This window comes from Coregonus lavaretus (genome assembly GCF_964263955.1).
Source record: "Coregonus lavaretus genome assembly, contig: HAP1_SCAFFOLD_4944, whole genome shotgun sequence".
Classification (NCBI taxonomy): Eukaryota; Metazoa; Chordata; class Actinopteri; order Salmoniformes; family Salmonidae; genus Coregonus; species Coregonus lavaretus.
Window position 1 is genome coordinate 37,501 of NW_028160599.1, and position 7,091 is coordinate 44,591.

At 49.1% G+C, this 7,091-nt stretch overlaps 1 pseudogene across 1 annotated transcript in view; it reads right to left on the reverse strand.

Moving 5' to 3' along the window:
- LOC311121644 overlaps positions 1 to 6,671 on the reverse strand; it is a 44,062-nt pseudogene extending 37,391 nt beyond the window's left edge. Inside the window, exons 1-5 of the transcript in view lie at positions 5,684 to 6,671; positions 3,453 to 3,684; positions 2,568 to 2,667; positions 2,445 to 2,470; positions 180 to 293 (exon numbers count right to left, since the gene is read on the reverse strand). The product of the transcript in view is annotated as an uncharacterized misc_RNA (transcript). The remainder of the gene's footprint in view (positions 1 to 179; positions 294 to 2,444; positions 2,471 to 2,567; positions 2,668 to 3,452; positions 3,685 to 5,683) is intronic.
- Between the last annotated feature and the right edge of the window lie 420 nt (positions 6,672 to 7,091).

Sequence of the window (7,091 nt, forward strand, 5' to 3'; positions counted from 1 at the left end):
TGTTATCACCTCACCTGTTATCACCTCACCTGTAGTCTCCTTTCCGGTTATCTCCTCTCCTGTTATCTCCTCTCCTGTTATCACCTCTCCTGTTATCACCTCTCCTGTAGTCTCCTCTCCTGTAGTCTCCTCTCCTGTTATCACCTCTCCTGTAGTCTCCTTTCCTGTTATCTCCTCACCTGTAGGAATCTCTCCTGCTCCAGCTGCCACCTCTCCTGTCGTCTCCTCTCCTCCTCAGGGTTCCACACCCAGTGATCTACACGCTTAGCCAGGTTCAACATGGGGCTCTCAATCTAACACACCAGGAGACAGACAGGAGGACAGGAAAGGAGAGGTGAGAGGACAGGTGTTATACTGGAGAGGAAAGGACAGGTGGGAGGACAGGTGTTATACTGGAGAGGAAAGGAGAGGTGAGAGGACAGGTGTTATACTGGAGAGGAAAGGAGAGGTGAGAGGACAAGTGTTATACTGGAGAGGAAAGGACAGGTGAGAGGACAGGTGTTATACTGGAGAGGAAAGGAGAGGTGAGAGGACAAGTGTTATACTGGAGAGGAAAGGACAGGTGAGAGGACAGGTGTTATACTGGAGAGGAAAGGACAGGTGAGAGGACAGGTGTTATACTGGAGAGGAAAGGACAGGTGAGAGGACAGGTGTTATACTGGAGAGGAAAGGACAGGTGGGAGGACAGGTGTTATACTGGAGAGGAAAGGACAGGTGAGAGGACAGGTGTTATACTGGACAGGAAAGGAGAGGTGAGAGGACAGGTGTTATACTGGAGAGGAAAGGAGAGGTGAGAGGACAGGTGTTATACTGGAGAGGAAAGGAGAGGTGAGAGGACAGGTGTTATACTGGAGAGGAAAGGACAGGTGGGAGGACAGGTGTTATACTGGAGAGGAAAGGACAGGTGAGAGGACAAGTGTTATACTGGAGAGGAAAGGACAGGTGGGAGGACAGGTGTTATACTGGAGAGGAAAGGACAGGTGAGAGGACAGGTGTTATACTGGAGAGGAAAGGAGAGGTGAGAGGACAGGTGTTATACTGGAGAGGAAAGGACAGGTGAGAGGACAGGTGTTATACTGGAGAGGAAAGGACAGGTGAGAGGACAGGTGTTATACTGGAGAGGAAAGGAAAGGTGAGAGGACAGGTGTTATACTGGAGAGGAAAGGACAGGTGAGAGGACAGGTGTTATACTGGAGAGGAAAGGAGAGGTGAGAGGACCGGTGTTATACTGGAGAGGAAAGGACAGGTGAGAGGACAGGTGTTATACTGGAGAGGAAAGGACAGGTGAGAGGACAGGTGTTATACTGGAGAGGAAAGGAGAGGTGAGAGGACAGGTGTTATACTGGAGAGGAAAGGAGAGGTGAGAGGACAGGTGTTATACTGGAGAGGAAAGGACAGGTGAGAGGACAGGTGTTATACTGGAGAGGAGAGGTGAGAGGACAGGTGTTATACTGGAGGGGAAAGGAGAGGTGAGAGGACAGGTGTTATACTGGAGAGGAAAGGACAGGTGAGAGGACAGGTGTTATACTGGAGAGGAAAGGACAGGTGAGAGGACAGGTGTTATACTGGAGAGGAAAGGTGAGAGGACAGGTGTTATACTGGAGAGGAAAGGTGAGAGGACAGGTGTTATACTGGAGAGGAAAGGACAGGTGAGAGGACAGGTGTTATACTGGAGAGGAAAGGAGAGGTGAGAGGACAGGTGTTATACTGGAGAGGAAAGGTGAGAGGACAGGTGTTATACTGGAGAGGAAAGGTGAGAGGACAGGTGTTATACTGGAGAGGAAAGGACAGGTGAGAGGACAGGTGTTATACTGGAGAGGAAAGGACAGGTGAGAGGACAGGTGTTATACTGGAGAGGAAAGGACAGGTGAGAGGACAGGTGTTATACTGGAGAGGAAAGGAGAGGTGAGAGGACAGGTGTTATACTGGAGAGGAAAGGTGAGAGGACAGGTGTTATACTGGAGAGGAAAGGACAGGTGAGAGGACAGGTGTTATACTGGAGAGGAAAGGTGAGAGGACAGGTGTTATACTGGAGAGGAAAGGACAGGTGAGAGGACAGGTGTTATACTGGAGAGGAAAGGACAGGTGAGAGGACAGGTGTTATACTGGAGAGGAAAGGACAGGTGAGAGGACAGGTGTTATACTGGAGAGGAAAGGTAAAGTTATAAAATGAAGGTTGTTCTAGAATGAAGGTCATGTTCTAGAATGAAGATCAGGTTCCAGAATAAAGGTCAGGTTCTAGAATAAAGGTTAAGTTCTAGAAGGAAGGTCAGGTTCTAGAATAAAAATCAAGTTCTAGAATGAAGGTCACGTTCTAGAATAAAGGTCAAGTTCTAGAAGGAAGGTCAGGTTCTAGAATAAAGATCAAGTTCTAGAATAAAGGTCAAGTTCTAGAATAAAGGTAAAGTTCTAGAATGAGAATGATGAGCTATAATGGTACTCACAGTCACACTGCTCCCCTCCAGTCCTTCTGTGGAGGGAAACACACAGTGTGTTAGCTACAGCAGCAGCATTAGCGCTAAACCTGGTTCACCCAGCAACACGAACTCTGGGTAATGTAATCGTACCTGTCACCGAGGATGAGTAGGTGTGCTGGTTGCTAAGCAATGAAGAGTCAGACCCCGCCTCCTCCCCTGATCTCCTTGACGATGCCAAGGAGCTGTTCACCTAACAGACAATCAGGAAGGGTTAGAGTTAGAGCATCAGAATCATCCAATCAGGAAGGGTTAGGGTTAGAGCATCAGAATCATCCAATCAGGAAGGGTTAGGGTTAGAGCATCAGAATCATCCAATCAGGAAGGGTTAGGGTTAGAGCATCAGAATCATCCAATCAGGAAGGGTTAGGGTTAGAGCATCAGAATCATCCAATCAGGAAGGGTTAGGGTTAGAGCATCAGAATCATCCAATCAGGAAGGGTTAGGGTTAGAGCATCAGAATCATCCAATCAGGAAGGGTTAGGGTTAGAGCATCAGAATCATCCAATCAGGAAGGGTTAGGGTTAGAGCATCAGAATCATCCAATCAGGAAGGGTTAGGGTTAGAGCATCAGAATCATCCAATCAGGAAGGGTTAGAGCATCAGAATCATCCAATCAGGAAGGGTTAGGGTTAGAGCATCAGAATCATCCAATCAGGAAGGGTTAGGGTTAGAGCATCAGAATCATCCAATCAGGAAGGGTTAGGGTTAGAGCATCAGAATCATCCAATCAGGAAGGGTTAGGGTTAGAGCATCAGAATCATCCAATCAGGAAGGGTTAGGGTTAGAGCATCAGAATCATCCAATCAGGAAGGGTTAGGGTTAGAGCATCAGAATCATCCAATCAGGAAGGGTTAGGGTTAGAGCATCAGAATCATCCAATCAATAAGGAACCAAGAGCATCAGAATCCTTCAATCAATCAACCAAATGTCAATCAATCAATCAATAAATGAATGAGAGTGGCTGTGGCTCCCCACCTGTGTGTTGCTGGGCATATCTGACGGACGTGGCTGCAGGTGTGTCTGGGTGAGTTCCGTCACGATGGTCGTTGTAACAACACAGTTCCTCCCTCCAATCAGGGCGCTGATGGCCGACGCATCTGTCTTCTGATTGGCTCCAGGGTGTTCAGTGGGCGGGGGGGAGTGAAGGGGGGAGGGGCCATCTACCTGTAGACAGAGTGATGAGAGGTTACCTCACCAAGCCATCTACCTGTAGACAGAGTGATGGGAGAGGTTACCTCACCAAGCCATCTACCTGTAGACAGAGTGATGAGAGAGGTTACCTCACCAAGCCATCTACCTGTAGACAGAGTGATGGGAGGTTACCTCACCAAGCCATCTACCTGTAGACAGAGTGATGAGAGGTTACCTCACCAAGCCATCTACCTGTAGACAGAGTGATGAGAGAGGTTACCTCACCAAGCCATCTACCTGTAGACAGAGTGATGGGAGAGGTTACCTCACCAAGCCATCTACCTGTAGACAGAGTGATGGGAGGTTACCTCACCAAGCCATCTACCTGTAGACAGAGTGATGGGAGAGGTTACCTCACCAAGCCATCTACCTGTAGACAGAGTGATGGGAGAGGTTACCTCACCAAGCCATCTACCTGTAGACAGAGTGATGGGAGGTTACCTCACCAAGCCATCTACCTGTAGACAGAGTGATGAGAGAGGTTACCTCACCAAGCCATCTACCTGTAGACAGAGTGATGGGAGAGGTTACCTCACCAAGCCATCTACCTGTAGACAGAGTGATGAGAGAGGTTACCTCACCAAGCCATCTACCTGTAGACAGAGTGATGAGAGAGGTTACCTCACCAAGCCATCTACCTGTAGACAGAGTGATGAGAGAGGTTACCTCACCAAGCCATCTACCTGTAGACAGAGTGATGGGAGAGGTTACCTCACCAAGCCATCTACCTGTAGACAGAGTGATGAGAGGTTACCTCACCAAGCCATCTACCTGTAGACAGAGTGATGGGAGAGGTTACCTCACCAAGCCATCTACCTGTAGACAGAGTGATGAGAGGTTACCACCCAAGCCATCTACTGTAGACAGAGTGATGGGAGAGGTTACCTCACCAAGCCATCTACCTGTAGACAGAGTGATGGGAGAGGTTACCTCACCAAGCCATCTACCTGTAGACAGAGTGATGAGAGAGGTTACCTCACCAAGCCATCTACCTGTAGACAGAGTGATGGGAGGTTACCTCACCAAGCCATCTACCTGTAGACAGAGTGATGGGAGGTTACCTCACCAAGCCATCTACCTGTAGACAGAGTGATGGGAGGTTACCTCACCAAGCCATCTACCTGTAGACAGAGTGATGGGAGAGGTTACCTCACCAAGCCATCTACCTGTCGACAGAGTGATGAGAGAGGTTACCTTTTGTGCCCCAATGGTAATCAAAGTTGGGGGAGCGACGGGGAATTGCAGTGGGGTCACCAAATGTATAAGGAAAATAAATAAATAAACCAAACTTTTTTTGGTGGGGGGGTCAAAATGTAAAAAGTACAATTCTACATTTTTAGTCATTTAGCAGACGCTCTTATCCAGAGCGACTTACAGGAGCAATTAGGGTTAAGTGCCTTGCTCAAGGGCACATTTACGTCATTTAGCAGACACTCTTATCCAGAGCCACTTTACAGTTTTAGTGAGTGCATACATTTTTCATACTTGCCCCCCGTGGGAATCGAACCCACAACCCTGGCGTTGCAAGCACCATGCTCTACCAACTGAGCTACACAGGACATTCTATTGAGTGAATGTATTTATTGGTGGTCTTAGTTTTGATAAGAGAAATTAAAATGTAATGAATTGATGAAATTTGTTGATGTAAAAATCTAAAGACACAGATTTGATTAAAATTTGTGGTGATTCGGGGTGTCATTAGATTTGGGGTGGTGTGGGGTTGCCAGAAATTCTGTCGAAGAAAATGGGGTCCCGGCTGAAAAAGTTGTAATTCCCTTGCCCCTAAAGCGTCTAGGCTTCAGCAATTTCTCCAAATGTCAACACATTCAAATGAATAGAGGACGTGCACGTGGAGCCACGTCGGGTGGGAGGTTTGGGGAGGTGCACGTCTGTGCTGTGCGTCCCCCGCAGACGGTGGTCTCAAGAGCTATGTCACAATGTGTCTCTGTGTCTGTGGACTCTGAATTCCTCTTCACCCCTAACCCCTATCTCTACCTACCCCTACCTGTCCTTACCTTAACAGGCTTGAGTCCAGGCTGATGGTGGGAGGGCTGGCAGTAGGGCTCGGCTGTCAGGAGAGGGAGGGGCCGGTGGGGGGGGGAGATGGGAGGGGGGAGTGTGTGTTGACATTGCGTGGAGTGGTTTTGTGTGTGTGTGTGTTGGGTGTTTTGGAGCTGTGTGTGTTCGGTGTGTGTGTGTTCGGTGTGTGTGTGTTTGGTGTGTGTGTGTTTGGTGTGTGTGACAGTGGTTTGGGGTTGTTTGGGGGCTCGGGGCTCTTGCTTTGTGTCAGCCTGCCTGGCCTCTAGTCCGTTTCCAGCTCGTTCTGGGTTCTGGGTAGTAATGGTTCTAGGGTCAGGGTTCTGGGTAGTAATGGTTCTAGGGTCAGGGTTCTGGTTAGTAATGGTACTAGACTCAGGGTTATGGTCGGTAGTAGTGGTTCTAAACTCAGGGTTCTGGTCAGTAGTAGTGGTTCTAGACTCAGGGTTCTGGTTAGTAGTAATGGTTCTAGGTTCAGGGTTCTGGTCAGTAGAAATGGTTCTAGGCTCAGGGTTCTGGTCAGTATTAGTGGTTCTAGACTCAGGGTTCTGGTCGGTAGTAATGGTTCTAGACTCAGGGTTCTGGTCAATAGTAGTGGTTCTAGACTCAGGGTTCTGGTCGGTAGTAATGGTTCTAGACTCAGGGTTCTGGTCGGTAGTAATGGTTCTAGACTCAGGGTTCTGGTCAGTAGTAATGGTTCTAGACGCAGGGTTCTGGTTGGTAGTAGTGGCTCTAGACTCATGGTTCTGGTCAGTAGTAATGGTTCTAGACTCCGGGTTCTGGTTGGTAGTAGTGGTTCTAGACTCAGGGTTCTGGTCAATAGTTGTGGTTCTAGGTAGCTGCAGACTGTCCAGCGTAGCGTCACTAATGGTGAAGCGGAGAGCGTAACGCTGGAGAACCATGGCAGCTTCCTCTTTAGAGCCCGCCCTCCTGTACGCATCACACAGCTCCGCCTCCCTACGCTCTCTGTGGTGAAAGAGGAGGAAGGGGGGGAGTAGAGTTTATTACATTTTGTATGAACCTTTATTTAAACAGGGAGTCACATTGAGATACAACTATTTTACAAGAGAGACCTGTATTAGAAGCTGGTGAGACAAGTAGAGAGAAAGATTTAGTTTCCCTCTCCTCCCTTAGTACCACCTCCGCTCCACCCCTCTCTTCTCCTCTCCTCTCCTCTCTTCATCTCCCCCTCCTCCCCACTCCTCCCCCTCCTCTCCTCTCTTCTCCTCCCCCTCCTCCCCGCTCCTTTCATTCCCCCTCTTCCCCTCCCTCCCTCCCTCCTCTCCTCCTCCCCCTCCCCTCCTCTCCCCTCCCCTCTCTTTCCCTCCCCCCCACTCCTCCCACCCCCTCCCCATCTTTCTCCCACCCCCTCCCCATCTCTCTCCC